Source organism: Phalacrocorax carbo, chromosome 1 (genome assembly GCF_963921805.1).
Source record: "Phalacrocorax carbo chromosome 1, bPhaCar2.1, whole genome shotgun sequence".
Classification (NCBI taxonomy): Eukaryota; Metazoa; Chordata; class Aves; order Suliformes; family Phalacrocoracidae; genus Phalacrocorax; species Phalacrocorax carbo.
Genome location: NC_087513.1, coordinates 65472093 through 65496218, shown reverse-complemented (window position 1 = coordinate 65496218; position 24126 = coordinate 65472093). Strand labels below are relative to the sequence as shown.

General features: G+C 41.0%; 1 long non-coding RNA gene across 1 annotated transcript; it reads right to left on the bottom strand.

Annotated features, from left to right (window-relative positions):
- Positions 1-154: 154 nt before the first annotated feature.
- Positions 155-23817, bottom strand: LOC135315189 (uncharacterized). Its single transcript, XR_010374631.1, has 5 exons — positions 23638-23817; positions 22126-22253; positions 18747-20591; positions 17110-17209; positions 155-476 (listed from the first exon to the last, which is right to left on the bottom strand). It is a non-coding gene; the product is annotated as an uncharacterized LOC135315189 (long non-coding RNA).
- Between the last annotated feature and the right edge of the window lie 309 nt (positions 23818-24126).

Genomic DNA, 24126 nt, shown 5'->3' with positions numbered 1-24126 from the left:
GATGTGAAATATAGAAAAAGGTGTCAAGTTACCATATACTGAAGAAGAAGCCCTCAAACCTCCAGGTTAAAAGAACCTACAAAATAATTCAAGCAGGCTTGTGATTCCTCTTCCAGCCTAGCCTAGCCTAGCCCAACACATTAAGAGTTGGGTTTCCTAATACTGCAGGTTTTGCAGCTACGCTGGGACAACAGCATAAGAAAGACACAAGTTATAAGAACAAAGCAGTGTGCAGTAGTGGGAGACAACTTAATTTTTTAATAATGTACTTAATAGCGCCAGTCAAGTGATGGAATTATAGTGGGCACAGTTTCTTGCAAGTGTTTACTTTTGACAAGTCAAGTGTTTTCATGAAGACAAATTACATAGAGCAGCATGTTCAGCCCACATACTTGTCTGTTCCCTGAGGATATGAGGGTTGGCCTTGATATCCAAATGAGGTCAAGGGAAAATTTCTCTTTGCATTACCTTGCTGTCTGTAAAAAAAAAAGACAAAAAAGAAGCAGATGGAATGTGAGACACAGCAGAGAGTTTCCAACAAGTGGGGCCTGTGTGGTTTTGACTTGGGCCAGAGAAGGTCAGATGGGCAGGCCTGAAGAGTCCTTTATGTTTTCTGGTTAGTGCTGCTGGAGCTAATTTGCCAGCTAGCTAGCAACCTCCCTGCAAGTTGAGGAACTCACAGAGCAAAGTCAAAAATTGCCAGAACAGACTCAGAGCTTTCAGCAGTAACATGAGATTGCCAAGGACATAGCTCTGGATGACATACCTAGGGTTATTTTAGCAAATGAGTGTTTATAGTGCAATGCAGATGTACACACAAAGACACAGCAGCCTCAAGAAAAACAGTGTGCCTCATGTACAGCATTATGCATAAGATAGGTACTATTGCAATTGTGCTCCGTGTAGCTGCATAAGACACAATACAAACTATCATATATTGCTTATAATATATCTTAAACTTCATAATCAGTGCGAAATACTTTCCCTATTCTTATTCTAACATAATTTGCATCATAATAGAGCAGTGAGGCCTCAATCAGGAATGTGACCCCACTGTGCCAAGCACTGAACAATCCAGGGATAATAGCTCTTCCTTGAGTCCAATCTAATGTGCAGTGAAATGTTATAATTAGGACATAGAACCTATCAGATAAACCTGTGTTTAGAGAAAACAGCCTAAATGTATTTTCATCAAAGAAATAGATAGCTCTTAAAACTTGCCTCACGAAAGGCAGGCACCAGCTAAATGAGTCTATTGTCTGTGTAATGAAGCTGTCCGACACATTTTTTGAGATAATAAACTAGCACTCCCCTGTGCAAATCATAACGCATTCTTATGTGCAATAACGCAGGGACAGCTGAACTAAAAAATGCTTCAGGCACTAAAGTATTGGCCCTTCCCAGCCTATTCCCGTGTTCTGGAAATCAGATTAGAAACTGCAGAGACCTTTCCCACTGTTGCTTTTTGTTTGTTGTTTTTTAAATTACCTTTTTTTGCCTTTCCTTCCTCTTTCTTCAGAACTTCCAGGGCTGCTTGGGCAGAGGGAGGGAAGCAGCATCCTGAGACATTTCCTAGCAAGGAGGGGCCATGTGCTGGAATTTGGGATGGATGGGTACATGCAGAAGTTGCTCCTCTGTGAGTGGGTTGGTTTTTTCTTTCTTTCTGATAGCCAGACTATTTAAATCTTTTCAATGGTAATGATGTGTGCAAGGAATGATTTTGTTGTTTATTGAAGCAGTTAAACCATAATTGCAAGGAGAGGGTAAAGGAAATGACTTTTGCATATACTTCTTGGTATCATTTCTATGCTAATAATACTCAGATTACTGTGTTTGAGAAAGGACATATATATATATTTATATGAGGGGAAAAAACACATTAGCAGGGCAGAAAAGGTGGCTAAGGAGACTGACGAAAGAAAAATGCCTGTCTTAGAGAGGTTGCGAATAAGTAAGACAAAACAAATTGCAGGCCTGGTTTCTTCCCTGGATACCTGACATGAGAAGAAGAGCTGGCTATAGCCCAGTTTATAGGACTGTTTCATAGTTTGAACCCAAGCCAAAAAGGCCTGTTGGGTGTCTGTGCTCCATTTGGTTTGCTGCCACAAACAAATACAGCAGCCAGCAACTGTTGACTTCCTCCTCTGCAGCAGCAGTAAGCGGTTTTACAGCTGCATCAGCAGATGGGGGCTTTCTGCATAAATGTGGAGAAATACTGGAACTATAGAATAATATTTCCAGTGTTTTGCCACACAAGCGTATTGAGGGTATATGGGGGACATGATCTGGTTATTCCTATGTCTGTGATCTATTAATTTATGCAACACCTGCTGAAATGAAGGGTGGGATTAATTTTGCATAGGTCTAGATGCCTGCCAGGTAGTGAACCTGGACTCTTTTCATACTTGCTGGACAGAAATTGACATTTTTAGGGGGAAATAGTCTTGATCTGCTTAAGTGTCCCCTTGAGCTTAAGGGCATTAGTCAGTTTCTTCTTCTCTCCCTCTCGACCTCACAGGGAGGTTAGACAAGGAGCCCACACATAAGTATCTGTGCTGTAAACAATGAAATGAAATCCCACAAAAGCTGTCTGGACCCAACAGAAACATGATGCTTCTATACGGGTTACTGCTGCAGCTATTGGTAACCTTGTCTCCATTGCTCCTGGGTGGAAAGGTTATAAGTAGTACTTGTTGCCAGGATCCAGAAATCCTCCTGACAACAGCTACCAGAACAAGTTGGAGTTTAATGGGCAATGCTTTCCAATTGCTGGAATAAAAAAAAAAAACCTGTCTTAGCATGCTAAGCTTCTCAAAAAAACTTTTTTTTTTTTTCCTGCAACAAGTCTTTCTTAGATTTGTTGTCACTACAAAGTCAGAATCTCATTGTTCTTGTTTACAAAGCTGAAGACACGTTTAAAGGAGAAAAAAAATCCACTAGCACTCAGAATATACCTTAATCTCCTGATTCAGCTTGCTTTTATAGCTTTTGGGGAGGGGAATGATGGGGAGAGCAGCTGTGCTGGACTCACATACAACTCCCATACAAAAATACTATTTCTCCAGGTTACCACCTTAAAGAGTGAGATCGTATCCTGGTGTCTTAATTTCCATCTTTGAGGGACATTTAGCTTGCTCTTTATTGCAAATATATTTCAAAGTATGTTTCAGCCCTTTCTCTCCCCTTGTTCCCTCCCTAATTATGAGGTCTTGCGGTCTTTTAGGTAGCTGCCAGGCTCCCAGAGAAGGGTAATGAGATGTCTTTATGTTTATTTGAGAGTGAATATCTTACTAATAAAGGAGAACCTCAGAATATCATGTTTTATAAGGCATTCTAAATATTTTTTTCAGAAAATCAGACTAATTCCAATTATAAACTTACATTACAACATTTTGCAAACCATGTGTCACAAGAGTTTTCTTCCATCACCAGCAGTACCTGGTTACATGTCAGCCAGGCTTTATACCACAAACGTGACGTGTTAGTGTTCAATGCTCTTCTGGAATCATCACATCACACGTGACCAGGCCAAATTCTGTATTCATACATTTGTAAAAATGCACACATTCCATTTAGGCTTGAAAAAGTGCCTGAGGAAATAAAGTCCCGTAATGTCCAGAACGTAATTTTGTTCTGTACTCATCTGTAAAGTTTTTTTTTCTCCTTTCCTTGAGGTGCAGGGAAGGATCTACACACGCAATCACTTTATTTCTACTTAAACATTTCAGTTGCTGGGTTTTGTCCACCTCACAAATGTTGTCAATGGGGTCACCTGTGTTTGGTCATTAGAGAGGGAGTGCATGTCCTTATCTGTATCCTACACTTTACTGGAAGTGTAGGTCTCCTCATGAGGCTGGAAGGGTTGAATTCAGTAAGACCGTTCTTTGCCTGATGTCAAGGAAAGAAACATCAGTGTCAGCAATTTCTGATTAAGTTTAGCAAAGTGAGGAAAGGAGATTAGCAAGATTGAGCTTTGTCACCTCTTGCTTTTTGGTTCAAGTCTTCGGTGAATGAAAAATCATCTGTGCCTGATTAGAATTCATGTCTGTCAGAAGGTGTTTCAAAGAGACAGTAACCTCTGCCTAGCTCAGGCTGAGGTAAGCGTTGAAAAATCCACCTCTCCTTACAGCCAGTTCAGCAAATACAAATGAACACTGATGAGATTGGAAGCTTATTTGTCCATAGAAAGTCAAGGAGAAACTTCTCCCTGGAATTTAATGACAGTCAAAGATTTTTAAGGAGGCTGCGGTTTTTCTCTACCATATCTCTACCACCTTCCACAAATAGCACATGAAAATGGTATAGAGAAAGCTTTCACTGAGGATGGCCAGAAGTACAGGCTTTACTGAATTTAATTTTATTTTGCCATTACCAGGGACAGAAGCCCTGGTTATTTTTTTCAGGAAAGTGCCACACATATTTTTGAGGAATGTAAAAAGTCAAGCAGATCCCTTAAAGAAATAAGGTTTATAAAGAGGGAAAAAAATACATCAGCAATATTAACTCCGTAATGTCAAGCTCACGTTGCATTTCTCATCACCAGTAGTATATCAGAACAACTTCTCTAGGGCAAATATGATATGTGGGAAGAGTGTGAATGCAAGCCAGCGTATCTGGGATATTCTGCATGGTACTCAAGGGACTACATAGTAAATTGCACAGCATAAGAGACTGTTTCTGTTATATTACTGTACCTTACTTTTGTTAGGCACTGACTGCAGTCAGTTCATTGTCTCAGAAAAAGAGAAATTGGGAAAAAAAGAAGCAACATTCTGGTTGGGTTTGGGGGTTTTTTGGTTGGTTGGTTGGGTTTTTGTTTGTTTGAGTTTTTTGTTGGGTTTTTTTTTTTTTTTTTGAGAGAGAGATATCTCATTTTCTGTCTGTAGGTTCTAGAAATGTGAACAACCAAAGAAAAAGAAAAACTTAAAAAGAGCAAGACAACCTCTTAGTTCAAGCTACTGTTATAACCTTTTAGTTATTTGTACATTACAGCAATTGCAAAGTAGCCAGACCAAACCTCAGAGAATAAACTCCAAAGTATTTCTTATGGACCTTTTATCCTGTCTTAGAAGTAGTGCTGCAATATCTCACAAGCAGTTTGACATATGTGCATGTGAATACCATGTACAAAATGTAAGTAAGAAACAGATCTTTCAGTAACCTGAGCTAGACTCTTCTTCCAAACAAGCCTACAGCTTTGGTGACACCATGGTGGGAAGGTCAATGGACTTACCATATCTCTCATCTTAGAAGAGCTGCTATGTGATGCCTTCTTACTAAGAGAGAAAAAAAAAAGAGTGGTAATGTTCTCTAGGGCAGAAGAGGCAGTGGTGAAGGAAGGGAAGATATTGAGTGCTATTCACATTCATGAAGTACTGGTTTCCATAAAAGCCACCTGGAAGGTATGTGCTGGGACTATTGTTATTGTTGTCTTATTTCTGATTTTAGCCTGCAGGATTTCCCTATGCTCCTTGTAACCTGCAAACAGAGCAGAGGTAGTAGCATCTGGCTACTTCTGCGGACAGTCAAAGTCTGTTTGACCAGCTCTAGGGACAAGTTACATGACCCAAACAGGAATCACAGAAAAACTTCTGATTTCTGATTTCTTTCTTCTCTTTCACTGCCTGTGGCTGTACTGTTGGACACAGAGAAGTGAAACTGATATAAAGTACGTTATATTTCAAATGTTTATGGATACATAACTCAGGTAACCAGTTAGAATGATTCACTGTTTATCATTTGCCATGTCCAAATAGATGAATCCATCTATTGTTACATAGCAGCTATGTAACAGGAGAGCTGCATGAATGTTACCCTAAGTAAACACATTTCCCCAGGCTTTAAAATGAGATTTTTAAAATGTATTTTTTTTTGGCAACACAAAAAAGTAAGAACCTCGTACTGCATCATAGACATCTCTGCCTTTGGAAGCTTAGGAGGTCAAAAGTATATCCAGATTATGGAAACAATGAGACAAATTCAGAGAAGAATATCAGTCTTTTCCTGTTCCTTCTCTCTGCTCTCCACACTGGCGGTAACCTTAGCCTTCACTCTGAGAAGTCAAAAAGGCTTCCTTCCAGAGAACAAGTGACAAAGAGCAAGCAATTCTCATCCTCAGCTGTCTGGGAAAGGATGTGCGACCCTTCACTATGTTGCAATTACATTACCTTAGAATTTCTATTTTGAATTATATGTACTATCTTTAAATCTAAACCCAAACCTTTGAACAGTATCTTTGAAAGTAATGAGAAAAATTAGTCGTGTGACAATGCATGCCCTTTACTGCAGTTTTGTAATTCTTTGGAGTCCTTTGTTCCCAAATGACCTATTTATCTGCTTTGAGCTAGGAATGTGTACAAGATGTGGCAGGGTAGTGGCCTGATGGGAATGCTGATCTCTGAGAGCAGAACTTTTTTTCCTTTGAGCTAACAAGAGTATTTGTATCTGCCTGTCTCCATGACTCATGCAGTGATTGTAAGTTATTCCCCTCTGGGAGCCAGAGGCTACCAGCTCATCTGTTTTACTGCATGTAGTAACTCACTTGCACGCTTTGGAAAGCTTTTTTTACATAAATAGCTCTGTTGACAAAGGTCCCATTTCAGGATTCCACATTGGTTTCAATGGGATATTTCATATTTAAAGCTCAATATTTGCTAAAGCACCTAGTAAAATAAGATTTAGAGAGAGAATGACTGCCCTTTCCATCACCATTTTCTTGCTACTGTTCTCCTCCACTGGTCCTCAGGTCCCTAGAGAAGTTATCTATCTCAGCAATGTTATCAATATACTTCCCTGCTTTCTTTTGTGGGTGGTATGGACTCTCCTACACAGACCTCCACGTGCAGTTAGTGGAACAGCAAAGCAAGAGGGAAGCCAAGCAGACAGAGACTTCAAAGCTCAATCATTTCCTCATTTTTCTATTCTAGCAAATGACCAGTTTCAGTAACTGTTTCTGGAAGGCAGAAAAGGAGCCAGCACAGAAGTTCGTGGTTGTTGCATGGTTCACCTACATGAGCAGGAAATGCGAGTACTTCAGACAACGTACCTCACTGTCCTTTTTCTGTCTGAGTCTGGTAGTGGACATTTAGAGTAAAACCAAGACAAATACAGAGGAAAGCTTTTTACTGTAAAGCCTTCTTGCTCTTGAAAATAGGCCCGTTGGGACTGGAAGTTATACCTGCATTTTTAGTAAACCTTTGATGTTTTCTTCTGGAACGAGCTTCTAGGAGATACTTTGACCAATCCAAACTCCATATACTCTGACTTACCACACTGATAAAGCCTTTCCAGTATACATAGAGTTGTAATTAAGAGTGCAGAAATACACAAGCCTTATTTACCTGTGAACTAATCAGGATAGGGGTCATTTTGACTACCTCAGCCTAGGTGGCCTGATCTCAATTAGTCACAAACGACCATCAATGGGGAGGGAAAAGTGGCTCTCCTGGAGCATGCTTCATTCTGTGACAGCAGCCCAGGAAGCTGAGGTCCATCACTTCCCGAATGCATTCCTTGTCCTCTATACGCTACCTAGAGCCCCAGACTGACTGGGTTAGATTCTAAGTGTTAAACAGCAAGGGTTAAAGGAGATTAACCTCTCCTCAAACAAAGTAAAGGAAGACTAACCTCTCCTCAAGCAGTGGACACAAGGAGACCCTACATGACTGTGAAAGAAAACATTTCCATTGATGGATTTCAGGTACCTATAATTACTTTCCTGGCAGTTCTTTAGCTTCCTAATTCTTTTCTGCAGTGGTAAAAAAAAACATTTGGTCTGCTACTTAGTTTAGAAGTGTGGTACATATGCAAAGTGAATAGGATGTAAACGAGCACAGGATACAGTTCTTCCAGATGAACAGCCCTATGCAAATGTAAGGAACTAATAAAATCTAACCCAGATTATTTATGTGGTAAATCATCTTGGACCCTGCAATTTTATTTTAAAGACCAAAAACCCCACCACTTTTAAAATGAGTTTTCATTTGATTCCACTTCTTTCAGTAAAAAGCTCCATTTGAAAGAATTACATGAAGAAATTTCTGTCTGAGCCCATCCAGCTGTAGATTCCTTGTCTTGCAAAGTTTTATGTAATAGTAAAACCTAATTCTTCATTACTGCTACACTTGCATTTAGTTTGTCTTTCAGTACAAATTTTAAAGGAAATGCCAAACAGTTTGTTGGGATGACACAAACACCACAAATGAACCTGAAGTGCAATGCTGTTTGTCAGCTGCTAAGAGCATCTATCCATTCTTCACCTCAGGAATTACATAGGTAAAACATTTCACATGCTTAAGAAGCTTTTAGGACACCTATCCAACATGTATAGAGAATACGAAATCAGTCAAATTTAAAACAGAAGAAAAAAATAACATCCTATGAAAACCTGATTTACTTACCATTCTAACTACGTAAAGGATATTTTTTTCTTTCAAATGGTTTTACACTCCACAGACTCTGGAGTTTTTAAACAGGAAATGAACAGATTTCCTTGGACCTTCTGGTAGCTCCCTCAAAGTGAATTCAAAACATAAATCTCTGAACACTTCTGTGTTGCCAGCCAGAAAAATAAGTAGTGCAGCAGGATGCAACACCTGCAGATGTATTCCCCCAGATTTACAGTTCTCTTCCATAGAACAAACATATTGCAAAATTGCTGCTGCAGGTGTCCCACAAAATGCTTGCCTTCCCAGCTCCCTTGCCTGTTGAGGAGTTGTCAAGGGTTTCCACTCCACATGGTAGCCCAGGCTTAGCCTATTGCTGGGGGCAGGATTACACTGTAAAAGTAATGTCAGTCAATGTAATGACACTGTAAAAGTAGTGTCAGCCACTACAACTAGCACGGCAGAAACAGTATTCACCTCCCCATTGTCCCACTTGTTACATGGGCACATAACAAGGCTTCAGATACATAGAACAGCACCAAGTACCTTGATGGATGCAATCATCGAAAATTAGGGCTGAAAGGGACCTCAGTCTTAATAACTGGTTTATTCATCTGCCCCAAGGCAGGATTTACTGTACTACTGCAACATTGACAGATGTTTATCTAACTCTAATATATTATTAAAAGCCACTGGTAATGGGCACACCACAAAACCCAGACAAATTATTTCTATGTTTTGTTATACTTCTAGCAACATTTTTTAGCAAAAAATTTTGCCAGAGGCTTTATCGCCACCTTTCTCAGTGTAATTAAACAGTCTTGTTAAGAAAACCCACTCATTCTCAGGAAACATAGTTTCATTTGCCTTTTACCACTTCTGGAAAATTCTGGAAAATTAATTGGGTTAAAAGCTATCTGTCTTTCTGGGATACTTGTAGGAAAGGCATTGGAAAGTTGTGTCCTTGTTGCTCCCTAACTGGTTCCTGGGTAGCTTCCACCTGGAGCCCAGAAGGTAGCCATCCCCTGGTCCGCTGCCTTGCTGGGAAGCATGTATTGACTCATTGGCACAAGATTTTTCTAAGTAGATAGTAGAACTGAGGAAAAAATTAAGGTGGTGTTTGGGCTAACCACACAGTGAAGGCACATTTAGTGCAAGCCCTGACATTACTGTACTTCATCAGATCCATTCAAGTGAATGACTGCCTTAAAGTTGTAATCTTGTTTTCTATCTGCTTTTATACCATGCACCTCCTAGAACTCATAACTTGTCCCGTAACAAGCCTATAATTCTTGACTTTATAACAATTAATCCTAAAAAATTTGTCTTTCTAGAAGATAGTAATCAATATAAACAGGCAATTCCATGGGAAACCATGACCCCACCCTTTGACTGTGATGCTTTGTTGAGGCAATAGGTAAAGAAATGCCTTCTTTTAGGCTATAATTCAAACAGAAGCACCAAAGCATGCCTAAGAGTAGTGCACTTTCTTTCCCTTCAAACCTTCCTTTGCAATTAAATACATGTTTATTTTAAGCATTCACCTCTTGTATTGGGAAAGTTGTTGATTATAGGAACGTTGTCAGGGTATGCGGAGATGCAACGAGGAAGGCCAAGGCCCACTTGGAACTCAGTCTGGGAAGGGATGTCAAGGATAACAAGAAGGGCTTCTTCAAATACATCAGCAGTAAAAGGAAGACTGGGGAAACTGTGGGCCTGCTGATGAAGGAGGTGGGGACCCTGGTGATGCAGGATGCAGAGAGGGTAGAGTTACTGAATGCCTTCTTTGCTTCAGTCTTTACTGCTAAGGCTGGACCTCAGGCATCCCAGCCCCCAGAAGAGAGAGAGGAAATCTGGAGAAAAAAAAGACTTCCCCTTGGTTGAGGAGGGTTGGGTTAGAGATCACCTAAGCAAACTGCATCTTCACAAATCCATGGGCCCTGACGGGGATGCAGCCACGAATACTGAGGGAGCTGGCGGATGTTCTTGGCAAGCCACTCTCCATCATCTTTGAAAGGTCATGGAGGACAGGAGAGGTGCCCGAGGACTGGACCTTAGCCAGTGCTACTCCAATCTTCAAAAAGGGCAAGAAGGAGGACCTGGAAAACTATAGCCCAGTCAAACTTAACTCCATCCCTGGAAAGGTGATGGAAGAGTTTGGTCTGGAGGTCATCTCTAGGCATGTAGAGGAAAAGACGGTTATCAGAAGTAGTCAACATGGATTCAACAAGGGGAGATCATGCTTGACCAAGGTGATAGCCTTCTATGATGCTGTGACTGGCTGGGTAGATGAAGGTAGAGCAGTGGATGTCATTTACCTTGACTTCAGCAAGGCTTTTGACACTGTCTCCCATAAAATCCTCACAGACAAGGTAAGGAAGTGTTGGTTAGATGAGAGGACAGTGAGGTGGATTGAGAACTGGCTTAATGACAGAGCTCGGAGGGTTGTGATCAACAGGGCAGAGTCTGGTGTTCCCCAGAGGTCTGTACTGGGTCCGCTTCTATTCAATATATTCATCAATGTCCTGGATGAAGGGATAGAGTGTACCCTTAGCAAGTTCACTGACGATACCAAGCTGGGAGGAGTGGCTGATACACCAGAAGACTGTGCTGCCATCCAGCAAGACCTGGACAGGCTGGAGAGCTGGGCCGAGGGCAACCTGATGAAATTCAACCAGAGCAAGTGCAAGGTCCTGCACCTGGGGAGAAACAATTCCATACACCAGTACAGGCTGGGGGCTGAACTACTGGAAAGCAGCTCTGCTGAGGAGGACCTGGGGGTGCTGGTGGACAGCAGGTTGCTCATGAGCCAGCAATGTGCCCTTGTGGCCAAGAAGGCCAATGGTATCCTGGGGTGCATAAAAAGGAGGGTGGCCAACAAGTCGAGGGAGGTTATCTTCCCCCTCTACTGTGCCCTAGTGTGGCTACATCTGGAGTACTGTGTTCAGTTCTGGGCTCCCTAGATTAAGAAGGAGAGGAAACTGCTTGAGTAAGTCCAGTGGAGAGCTACCGAGATGATCACTGGACTGGAGCATCTCCCTTATGAGGACAAGCTGAGAAACTTGGGTTTGTTCAGCCTGGAGAAGAAAAGACTGAGGGGGGATCTTACCAATACTTAGAAATATCTGAAGGGTGGGTGTCAAGAGGATGGGACTGGACTCTTTTCAGTGGTGCCCAATGACAGGCCAAGGGGCAATGGGCACAAGTTGGAACACAGGAAGTTCCACTTAAACATGAAAAGAAACTTCTTTCCTGTGAGGGTGCCAGAGCAGTGGAACAGGCTGCCCAGGGAGGTTGTGGAGTCTCCTTCCCTGGAGACATTCAAAACCCTCCTGGATGTAGTCCTGTGCCCCCTGCAGTCCTGTCCAACCCTGCTGGGGTTGGGCAAGATGATCTCCAGAGGTCCCTTCTAACCCCTACCATTCTGTGATTCACACTGCAGGGGCAAGGAGAAACATCAAGAAATGGGAAATCAAGCAAAAATGTTATCTGCTGGGATCTGTGATAACCAATAAAGTAATTAACAGCACAGCCATTCACAACCAGTTGGAGCTAGTTTGCAGTGATCCCTGCAATCAGAAGCATAGACAAGGAAGGAAAGAAAGGGAGAGAAACTAGAGGTTTTCAGCTGTCAATGGAAAATAAATTGGTGGGTTCTACCCCTTTACACTAAGTTGTTGAGTAGGCAGATCTCACGCTCCCCAGCCAGACGTGCAGCCTGCAGGAAAACATTGATTTGGGGACTTCCCATTTTCCCTCATCAAAATCTTAATCTTCAGAATGACACATTTGCTGCAAAAGCCATGAGAAGGGAACAGAGAAAACAGGTGGTTAGAGACCCAGGCTGTCAGAAACCACCTGCATGAAAACATGCACACATGCACACTTCCTCATTTTTTATTCAGTATGTGAAAAAAACATTCATTGTCACCAGAAGTATACTGTGACACATCTTTTGATTAGTCTCCTGGGCCAAAAGGATAAGGGAGGCAGCACATTCTTAACAGTGAACCTATTGATTAAAGCTTGCATTTTGACCAGAGAAACTTGATTGAAACAATAACATATTAGGGATATAACCTTAATTTGTGTCAATCAAATTACACTGACCAGTGAAAACCACAATTCTTTAGAGAATCTTGGTAGGAACTTAGACCTCTTTTGCTTGAGCTAGGACCAAGCTGGTGCATCAAGGTGTTATTTGCCATGCTGTGTGCTGCTTTCCAGGAGCTGCCTTACCCCTGGAAGGCGAAGAGCTGACCACTGTAACATAAAATTAGTGGAAAAGTAAGCATTTAATAGTACCAAAGCCATTCACAGAACAAGTACAGAAGCAGCACCCTGTACATTCAAGTAAACTCTCATAGAGATCACTCTTTAGGATGAAACAAAGCTTTCCATGGAACAGCAAGAGTTGAGTGGGTTTGGAGAGATCAAAGGTAAGGGTGCTAACCAGTTGTGATAGCTGGCAGTGAGAGGTGGGTATGTTCTTTTTGCTACAAACTGAACTGAAACTAGCATTTCCTTTAGCGAGCCACCGAACTAGCCATACGTTCAAAGTAATGACACAGAGGTAAAATTGTCTGAGTATGTTAAAAGTCCTAGACCTGTTACTTGGCCTTCAGCATCCCTGCCCACAACTGAGAGCTGAAGAGGAATAAAACTATCACAGCAGAGATGTTCAGTCTGCTGGATGATGTTATTTCCACCTCAGGGTTCATATTAATTTTGTTTGCTTTGCTACCCTTTCTACCAATCCTGCTAGACAGAAAAAATACCCAATAAAATAAAAACTCAGTCCTTTCCACTGTGCACTTAGGCATACAACAGTTATCTCCGGAGACAGCTATGAGATGTGGAATATCTGAGTTCAGCACATGCTTAAGGAGAGGAACATATATCTGTCCTTACTGGAGGTGAAAGAAGAGGGGAGGCTGACTGTGACTTGAAAGTTGTGGATTTTTTCTGCCCTCCAGAAATAAAAGCCAAAAACTTCTGTTTACTTATTCTTTCACTATGCTAGTGAAGAAGGTGTGAAGAAAGATGATAAAAATGTAAATTGGTAAATAATTCAGAAGGAAAAGATTTCCAGTCAAAGAAATAAAATTCATAGAGTTTTAAGACCAAAAGAGAAAACTGTGGTAATATAGTCTGATCCTTATCATTATTCTCTCCTGTAACAGTTTTTGTTGAGGCTGAAGCAAGTACATCCTTCCAAAAATGTCTGCAACTTTGATATGAATACTTATAGTTTGCAGGGTACCCACTCCAATCAGCAGATAATTTGTTTAAATGACCAATCATTCTCACTATTAAAATCAGTAGGTTATCACTAGTCTGAACTTGCCTAGATTTAACTCTCAGCTATTGATTCTTATTATATCTTAATCCATAAAACTGAAGAATGCTATTCTTATTAAATTCTGATTTCCTCAGCGATATCTTAATATATTGCTTGGCATCAAGTTTGGAGATATCTGTAATAATGTTACAATGATGTTGGCTGCTATTAATTTTGTTCCTGACTGGAAGAAAACTAAGAGATAAATGAGTGAGTAGGCAGTTTCTGTAGGTCAGTAGGAACCAAACCCCAAAAATGTTCCAAGAAATAAAAGCAAAAAGCAGATAATTATCTAACAAATCAAAGTGGCATTCCAGTTTAGCTTTAGCAGAACAAAATAACTAATGCTCTGAGGCTGCCAGTGACTCTGGGTACTCACCATTAATCTAAGAAAGTCAGGCAACTATCAGCCTCAGGAGCAGCACCTCAAAGTGAAGCCTTCTGGGGTAGAAGGCTCCTTGCCCTGAAGCCAGCTGTCTAGAGGACTTGACCTACCTTCATTGGCATGCTGAATACCTGGATAGCTGAGTACTGGCAGCACCTGACTTTGGTTAGAGGTAGTAATGAAGTAGTTCCTGTTCTGCTTTCAGGGCTGGGTAAAACAAGCGATTGCCTATCTGTTAAAGTACAAGAAAAGGGCTTTGAGTTACAGAAAAAAGGCTGAAAGGCAACAGAAGCTGGTAAATGTTTATCACTTTTCTATGTCATGTAGCCTTGCTGTGTATCTAAATAAGGATTTGGTGTCCAAATTTCAGAATCATTTAAAAAAAGATTATTAAGTAGGTAATCTAATAGGCAGCACTTGAAAAAGATCATGAATGATCTCTTTTAACCATTCCCCAAAGTGAAATCTTAATAAAAAAACAGGTCACTATATTAAACTTCTGTCTATATTGTGTAGATATTTCAGGTCAGGAGAAAGCCATGCTGTTTTTCTAAAGATTAGTTTTGCAGTAGAATAAACATAAGTTTGGCTTACAAGTTGAGAGTTAACTGCACAGAATAAAACATAATGAATTTAAAATGAAGATCAATTAAGTGTACTTTTACCCCAGGAAACCACTTTCAGCTTAAATAATAATAGTACCAGCTCTGATTGCACATATAGCTGTATTCTTTGTCCAATATTGACAGTTCTTCAACTTTTATGGCAAGATGAATGAGAATGAAGCTTCTAATTTATTCTCCAGTTATGGGAATCAGGTAAATAGGGGAATATAGAACCTTTCCCCAAAATAATAGTAGATTTCTTATTTTACTAATTGAGAAGCAACAGTTGAAAACATGATCAAAGTGCATTTCAAGACTCAAAACATAAAGGACAAAAGAAGCCTCAACTTACTGCTATAGAATAAATGAAAAAGAAAAAAAAAAGAAATAGTGGGCCTGACTAATGCCTGTCATGGATAAGACAGAGCAAATAACAACCCATAGTGGATCTGGATACTGGCATCTATTTAAGAACAAATGAGGTTACATCTTTTACCTTACATGATTACTGCACATGCTCGCTGGCTGTCACACCAATGCTATCTTCCCTAGGTCTTCTCTTCCGCCTCTGGATGGGAGATCTCTTCTGGCCAGGGAAGGTCAGGCTGCTTCCTGCTGGGTGACTGCTTGCAGTTGTCAGTCTCCAGTGTTACCAGCCAAGGTTCCTGGGCATCCTCTGGCATTTGCCTCTATTGATCTCCCCCCATTTCCAAGGTCTTCCTCCAACTGGGATATTCAGACGTTCATCCCACACACACAGATGCACACAATTATCTGCTGCCTATTGGTAGTCACAGGGGGTTTTTTTGCCTACTACAGTGACTACTTATTTAATGTTTGCAATTGAACATATTGCTAAGCTACAAAAGAACATCAGAGGTTTTCAGAAGTATCTAATGGCCCTAAAAGCGTCCATGAATTTCCTACAATAGAGACATTCTTCACCAGAAAGAACAGTCTCAACAAATCAATACTGGATCACTTGGAACAAATTGAGAAACCAAACAGTGAAAAATAACTTAGAACAGATTATATTTATCCAGGAGTTTAAAGCACCTCAGCTGTGGAAGTGCCATGATCTATAGCTTAGCACAGACGAAGTGCTAAAGGAATGAAAGGTGGCAGTGTGGCACCAATCTTTAACAAGGGCTCCCTGCCTGTGGTGAAAATCAGAGAAAATATTCCTAACCTCCATAAGAGGTGGTGATAGAAACAAAGAGAATTAATAGTAAATATTATACGTGCATCTCAACATGACTTTTGTTCAGGGAAGTCACCCATCAGATGGACAGAATCAAAACTCAAGTGGTCAGTTTGTCACCTCCCAAAAAAGGTGGCAACAGTGCTCCTTATCAAAAGCCCTTCAGCCCTCTCAGTCTGGAAGGAAAGATTCCCTCAAGGACTGATAACTGCTTAAAAAGGAGGAAAGAGAGCACTGAACTATATACAGTTAGTTTTTACAATGGAACGGCAGTTGTCATGGTTCTCTTATGTTCAGTGCTGGGATCTATATTCTTCAGAATATAAATAAATAACATGAAAAAGGCTAAAAAGTGACACACAAAGTTTTCAGACGATACAACAATTTCTGGAGACTAAGATCTAGTGCAGCCCACATTGCGTGATGTTAAATGACTCTGCAAAAAAATGGCTGATGAAATTCAAGGACAATGAGTATAAAGTAATGCACATGTGGAAAAAAAAATGCCAAACCCCACAACTCTGTACAGACTTGATGATAAATTGTAAATTAGTGATTTCCATTCAGGAAAGAGCTCTTCCACCCACTGTAAATGCTTCTCTGGGAAGATCAGCTGGATTTTCCAGTAGGTGTCAAACAGGCAAAAATAAATAAATGTCTCACTGCTGACACAACTGGGAGGCCTCCCTCCCCCTTACCCCCCCTTCTATAGTTCATTCCTTCATTTCTCCTCCTATCCAGCCTTCCCTGCCTTTTCCTCCCATATCCACTAATCCCAAGTGCATGACCCCCCTGTCTGGCTTGGCACCCTGACTGATCATAAGACAAGCCAGCTCAACTCACCAATGACAAAAGCACTTCTTTTATTATTATTAAAGTACATTTTCTGCCATTTCAGTGAATTGGCTTACTGTGCATCTGGATGAGCACCAGAAATTCATAGGCAAGCTGGGGTTTATGAATCCAGGAGTGGGGACACAGAAGCTGAAAGAAAGAGGAGGACCTTTCCCTCTTGGCAATAGCAAGCTGTTATCTTGGCTTAAGCTGTATTATGAAACCATAAGCTGGTGCTCATTTCTAAGCATCTGCTACTGACCCTGGACAGCAAATCACCTAAATAAATCTTTATTCTGATGTTGCACTGACATTCTTATATTCAATGAATCAGACTTAAAAACATTATGGATAGTTACCTTCAAGCAGTGTAGGTAATTCTGTGAACACTGTCCAGAACTTCAGTAGTCTTCTCCCATTAAGTAATCATTAAGGTAATAGAGCTTCCAGCTCTTCTCCCTGTTTAAAAAATCATGAAGAAATTTAACTACAGAAATCTATAATAAACTTTATATATATGCACAGATATTCTTGGATCTCACAATCCTTTTCTTGCTTTAAAGTTGAGTACATCCATCTATACTGGATTTTTTTTCCTGAGCACAGAAATAAACATGTTGCTATAGCCCCAGCAGAAAAGTTACAGCTGAACTCGTTCTGCCATTTTGGCAATAAAACAATTTCACCATTATTGTGAAGTCTCGTTTGTTGCAAAACTTGTCAAAGAATGAAATGTTTTAGGGATTAATTTTATGCTCTGAGTCATACTTTTATAAAGCTACCACAAAATGGTACTTAAGGAGTACTCAGAGATGAATCCATTTCAACTTTTAAAGTCTTACAGCCTGAAAACAGATGACTCTACCTGGAGACAGGCTTGATCTGGGCTATGCCTCTGCCCTAACTTGATGTGCTAAATCCAAATATGGAATACGGTGGCCAATCAGTCAAAAAGCTCCTCAACTTGGGATGAAAACAAGGTCAGGAAAAGAATGCATCGTTCACAGATGTTACTGTCTTTTTCTTCAGGACATGAAAACACAGCAAAAAACTGCAACAGCTTGAATGTTTAAACTGAAGAAAGCCCAAGAAATAAAAAGCCTCTGGTCGCACAAACTTTTGTTTCTAAGAATAAGTCTTCCTGCATTACTTTTACTGCGACAGACTGTAAAGCTCACACGGTCCACACACAGGGCAGCTAATGAAGCACAAGCAATGTGAAGATATCCGATACCGAGACTTTTGATTGCTTACTTTCTAAAGAAAAATGAAACATTTAGCAGATGTGCTAGCTCATCTGTTGTTAAATAACATATTTTAAAGTCATTCAGATTTGGCCCACATTACAACTATTGGCTTTGGTAACGTTGTGCTTGTGTATGATTTTTGTACCATTTCTTTGCTCTGGAATAACTATAACCATACTGATCAAAACATCAAGAAGCTATATGTATATGCTTGCTGATATAGCTTGGCATAGCACTAGCCAAAAACATTTTAAGCTGTGTCACACTTCTCTTCCAGCAGCATAGCCGTATCTAGGTTAAGTGCAAACATAGCAAGGCCTATATACATTGATTGATTTCTGTGCAAACAGGAGGTCAGGGAAGTCAGGACGTCAGCCTGTCTTAGATGGGAAGCTGCTGGTATTTAAATGAACATTGCAATTCACTGTGGTAACCCTTAGAGAAAAATAACAGCCACAGTCAGCTAGCAGACTTGTTAAACATTCTTCATCTTCCTGGTCTAAGGGGAACTATGAAAGTGCATTAGTATAAATATGTGCGTTTAATATATTACATGATCTAGGAAAAATTATCATTAATAAACACAAATCCGTGCACCAACTTTATTCTTCTAGCTTATAGTGAGAAAACCACACAATCCTGTATTCTCATTTTCAAATATCCTCACCCCGCAGAAGCGCAGGCAGCCAGCTTGTGAAGCCAAGGTAAATCATTGTTAGAAGGTATAAAGGTGGGAGGCAGCTCACTACCTGTGCCTGGCGCACATGGCCGGAGCTGAGATGGGGCAGGTCTGCCCTGGCTCCCATCTTCTGTTTGACCTTGGGCCTTTCTCTGGCCTCAGGCTTCTCTCCTGTCTTCTGTTTCTCTTCAGTATGTAAGGTGTACGATCAAAGATGCAGAAGTTAAGCACAAAGATTCCTTTGAAAGTCCATTTGGGCATTTAGTTCCATGTAACAGGAAAGTGAATTTTGTGTCAAGGATTTGCACATTCACAAGTAGGCACTGCTTAGGGTAAACCCGGCCTTAAAATGACTTGTCGAAGTCCTAGAAAACAGTTTGCACAGAACATAGCATTGCTTAAGGCAGGTAAGTGATTTAATTCTCAGTCTGCAGTTAATTCTTAATTTAATGAGACTTTGCAAATTAGAACCTTAAAACAGGGCATCTGTGTAATCTGGCAGTTCAGCATATGGATGCCGGGGGAAGAAAAGCTATTTTATATGTCTGTAAAAACTGATCCAGAAGATGACGGTTATGAAATGTGTGTCTGAACTGTTGGTCTAAACAGAGCAGAAGCTGTTGGTCTGATGGTGGATTGCATGGGGACCGTATCCAGAAGCGAGCGGGAGGATTCAGTGCCCAGCTTCAGCACTGAGATATCACAACTGTTGTGAAGCAGGAGGGATTGGAGTGATCAAAGGACAATACCAGACAACAGCTGCAGAGAAAGTGCTGCCCACTGATACAGAAAACATTGCTTCTTCCCTCCCAACATCTTAAGGGACATACAGTAATCATTTTTCTGGCCTATGGAAGCTGAGGGAAAGAATCACCCTCTGTGTTTTTTAATAGCAGTGGTGTTATAGCTGTGATGGCCAGAGAAAATGAGGCTTGGAGCAGAGCTAATGTCATTCACCAGAGCAGGTATAGAACATTTTTAAGCATGGTCACCTGCAGGATCTCAGAACCTGACAGCACACCTGGTTTTTCCAAATATATTAGCAAGGCTAGGAAAAGATGCTGCCTGTCCCTACTGATCTTGCTTTCCTGGAAATATCTACCATAAGAAGCTACAACACAATTAAATTATCAAAAGAGTGAGGCCTGGCGAAGTTCCTGTACCACTAGTGAATAGCACAAAAGAAAGATAATAACTGCTGACAGACACACTTACTTTTCCTTTCTTAGCAGTGTTTAAGGAATAAATCTTTTAAAGTTTCACTCCCTCATTTACCATTAGAATCAGTTCGTGTGACCCAAGTTTGACAAAAAGCATAATTTTATTTAGTGTAAAGCAGACATGAATGTCAGAAGGAAGACAAATGTTTTCTTAAATGAAATAAGAGACCGCAGTCAGCGCTAAGCTAAGCAGCCCCTCTCTTTGGATGTCAATAGAGTTATGGCAGTTTGTCATGTGGATATGATTCTTCTCCTTTCTCCAGACAGTGCATTGCAAAACTAATTCAAGAATGCAGTGATTAATACTAACAGCAGTCATTATAATTCTTCTGTGAAAGCAGCCACACAACATTTACCACATTGGCTGAATTAAGCGACTTCCCACTGGTGCAGAGAGACTAATGACTGAGATCAGAAGGTAAACCTAGGACACTAGCAAGCCAAAAAGGGGAACAAAAAATTAGAAGAAAAAAAGAAAGGTAAAAAGTGAGTAATTAGTGTAAGGACAGTCAAAGACAACTTGCCTGTTTTATTGCCTGCTGATTCCATTTCTTTCCAAGCAATGCAAGAGGTTGCTATGCCAGTGCAGAGGTATTGTACTCAGGAGTATGTTTATTCCCTTGATCACAGCCATTTCTCATTGTTGAAATGCATGCTGTGAAGTTGGTTCTGACAAACCTCTGCAAAAACCCTCCCTAAACAAGCACAATGTGATAAGAAACAAAATTCAGTTCTCCTTTATGAGTGATTTTCCTTCAACCGCGATCATCTTTGAAGGAGCTAATCTCAAGCACCTTCTGAAAATAGACTCTAAAACTTGACTTTCCAAAACAGTCCTAATCTCTGAAAATTGCTATCAAAAACTGCAGTAAAACAGCCATCCATCCATTCTCAGCTTTTGTCACAGTTACTCAGATATATAGCTATGCTGATATGTTGAAAGAAAGCCAGATTTCAAAGAAGGCCATCTGCATACAAAACTTCCTCTGTTTTCATTGTCTGAAATAATGGCTACTTCTATTTTCTTAGTTATTTTGTGTGTATGCCTATGTGTGGCTTGTAATAGCACTTGCTTGAAATGGGTGTAGAAGGAAAGCTATGTCAAGCATAAGGCTGGAATAATGCCACTGAGCATACGCACCCCTTTTGCCCCAAAAGGCAAACTTCTGAACAATGTGGTCATTGATGGGAGTGTTGTATTTTAGGACTTGGTATTTCTTGTACATTAAAATAAAGATATTATAAGCGTTTATATCCTGATTTCATCCAGTTTCTCTTCCCTCTCTCCTGCTTCTATCTTGTCTGCTGTTTTTATGCTTCCACCTCCTCCTCCTTTTGTTCCATACAAGACTAGTTTTTCCTGACTATGTTCCCTGGATCTCTTGAGCTGAATCTGCTTCTAAAATATTCTGAAAATAATTTTTTCTGAAAATAATTTATCTAAAATTTTGAAATTCATCCTTGAATTTAGCTCTTGATGCTTGCACAGAAGATCTCCAAATCCCTGTTTTAAAGAAATAGGGATAGGTAGAAGAGATATCGAAAATAATGGCAAAACAATGCCGCTGTTCTCTGTCAGGAAGGGGGCTGCTGCAGAGAAGCAGGAATTGCCATTTTAAGGGACAACTTGCATTGTAATTTTGGTAAGAAAAGGAACTACATAGCATGACTGCACTAACTTCAAAGCAAGCCAAAAGCTGAATTATTATAATTTAGTCCCATGAAAAATGCATTTGAGAATCACCCTTGCTGTGCACAAACCAGATGTCCTACGTCCCTTCCCTGAAAAAAATACAAGTGCTCTATTATTAGCGAAGGGCGGCAGCAGCAGCCTCTGACAGAGCTGGGGAGGAGTGCTGGCAGGGCTAGAAAGGTAGTGTCTGTAGCTGAACACAATTGCCAGCTCACCAGTGAGCCTGGCCAGGACTTGCACAGCTTTTGGGACTAGCAGCCTGAAGGGACAAGCTCCATAAAGTTGCAACAACAAAGCTGTTCTGTGCTTATTTAAGCAAAACTCTTCCTCTGAGGCAGAGTCTGAGAGCTCCCCATGGCAAACTTATTTACATATTTGAGTGATACATCACTCAGTTATGTGAACATTTTTCAGGACTGTAAATCTGGTAGCTAGTCTAAGTCTGTGGTCCCACTGTGGGTTTTTAGCTTCTTCCTGTTACAGGCAGAGAAAAATTTAAACGGATAAACCCTATTAAAAGTGACTATTTTTCTTACTGCTGAAGAAGAAACAGTAGCAAGAGGAGCTGTAATTTTTCATCCAGATGGTGGAGAAGTTTGTGACTGTTTTTAGCTCTTGGACCATGGACCATAGGCTTTGAAGGCTTGCAGTCCCACGCACCTCTCTCTCTGAAAGATGAAGAAAAAGAAATTTGTTGTTTTCTCTTCTAGTCAACAAGGCTGGTTTTGGCCATCGAAGCAGCACAAGTCTATAAGACAGCTCAAGTCCAGTTGATTACAGATTTGGGGAATCAATGGAAATACTTTTAATGTCAAGTGGTACAGAATGGAAAGCCCATGTATCCATTAAACATAGGACTCAGAACTTATAGGAAAGGTCTCTGGACATCTGTGCTATACATACCTTACGCTGCATTGGAGTGGGGTACTCGGACACAGCTATATGGGATTTATGGGAGAGAAACTGCATGGTGTAGGAGAACAGTCATAGCAGTTTATCAGCAGCAGCATTCTGCAGAAATGTACATCTACCAAAAGGATAGGAGCAGGCTTCTCCCCGCTACACCCTTTACAGGAACAAAGTTTTAACAAAATTCTGTTTTTCTTGTGTGACTAAAATGGAAACTTCTACAGCTGTGATTCAAATGCATGCTCAGATATGTGGTTCACAAACACGACTGCTGTGGTTCTCAGTGCTGCAACAGCAAGGACTGTCTGGCCACAGCAAGAGCAAGCGCTAATACTGCACAATGCAACAAGTCTGCACCAGCTACCTTCTTGTGCATGGAGATATTTTTAGGCTGGAGTCCTTTTGGTGGAAGCCCTAAATAGCTCCAAAATGCTGAAGGAGTTACATAGACCCTTTGTGGGGCTGTACGAACACCTCTAAGGACCATGCCAAAAATGCTTTCCAGTGGAAGCAGGTTTCTTCTTGTACTTCAGAACAAACACAGAGGACTACGAGCCCTACACAAAGACATTACCATTCAGTGCCAGGCCCTACTGTTGCTCTGGAGTACAGAGGGGAAGATCACAGACCTTTCTTATTGCTGATGGCTTGTTTCCAGCAGGGATACTGCTGTTGATAAATTACTCTATACCATTGTCCAAACCCCCGTGCTGTATCTCTCTACTCAGGGCCCCTTCTCTCCCTGTAAATGTGCAGCCTCTGGGACATGAGGCAGGAGACCTGACGAAATGATCAGATTACTGCAAGACGGGGGAAAGCAGGTGGAATTGTAAACAGCAGCAGACACAGAGAGGAGACATAAAGACGTGAACAAGTAGCTTTTGTTTCCAGCTACCAGCAGTGTCAAGTTATTCTGGCAAGACAAAAATCACAGCTAAGGTAGATTGTATCACAGGGAATCTATTATTATTGGAGAAAAGAGGAATTGGCACCAGCACCCTGCAAGCACTTCTGTGAGGTAAACAAGGGTTGGCTGGTGACAGATTTCACCTGGTGGCTTGACCGGAGAGAGAGACAGAGAAAACCAAATGCGGCATGAAAGCAGCAGAGCAAAGCCAGGAAGCTCTGAAGGTGTGCACTTGCCAGAGCCCTCCCCGGGCGCTCGGCTGTAGCTCTCTGGGGCCTGGCTTCCCTCTGTTTCTGCCTTGCTGCATTTCTGTCCTCCACTTATTCACAAAAAAGCAGCAGGTGTTTAGCGAGGAAGAGCAGTTATCCCTGGAGAACATAATCAAATATAGAGATATGAAGAGCGGCCTGAAAAAAAGAAAGAGAAAGAAAGAATTAAGGAGGTAAAGTGACGAAAAGGGAGGGGTGGGGGAAGGAATAAAACCACTTCAAAATCCAAAGCATCTGTTCAACCAGAAAGAGCGTAGATCTGTCTGTAGATACCCAGCTCTCCCCTGGGAGTTACAACAATATAACTCCCAGCTCTGTCCTTGGCAAATCGCTTTGTTTTGCTGTGTGTGATTCTGCGATTCTGTCTCTGTCTGCTGTCTGGAGATGGGCGCTGGCATACTTCTTTCATCATGTGATTTGATTTGCCTGGTCAGGCTGTAAACTTTTAGGCA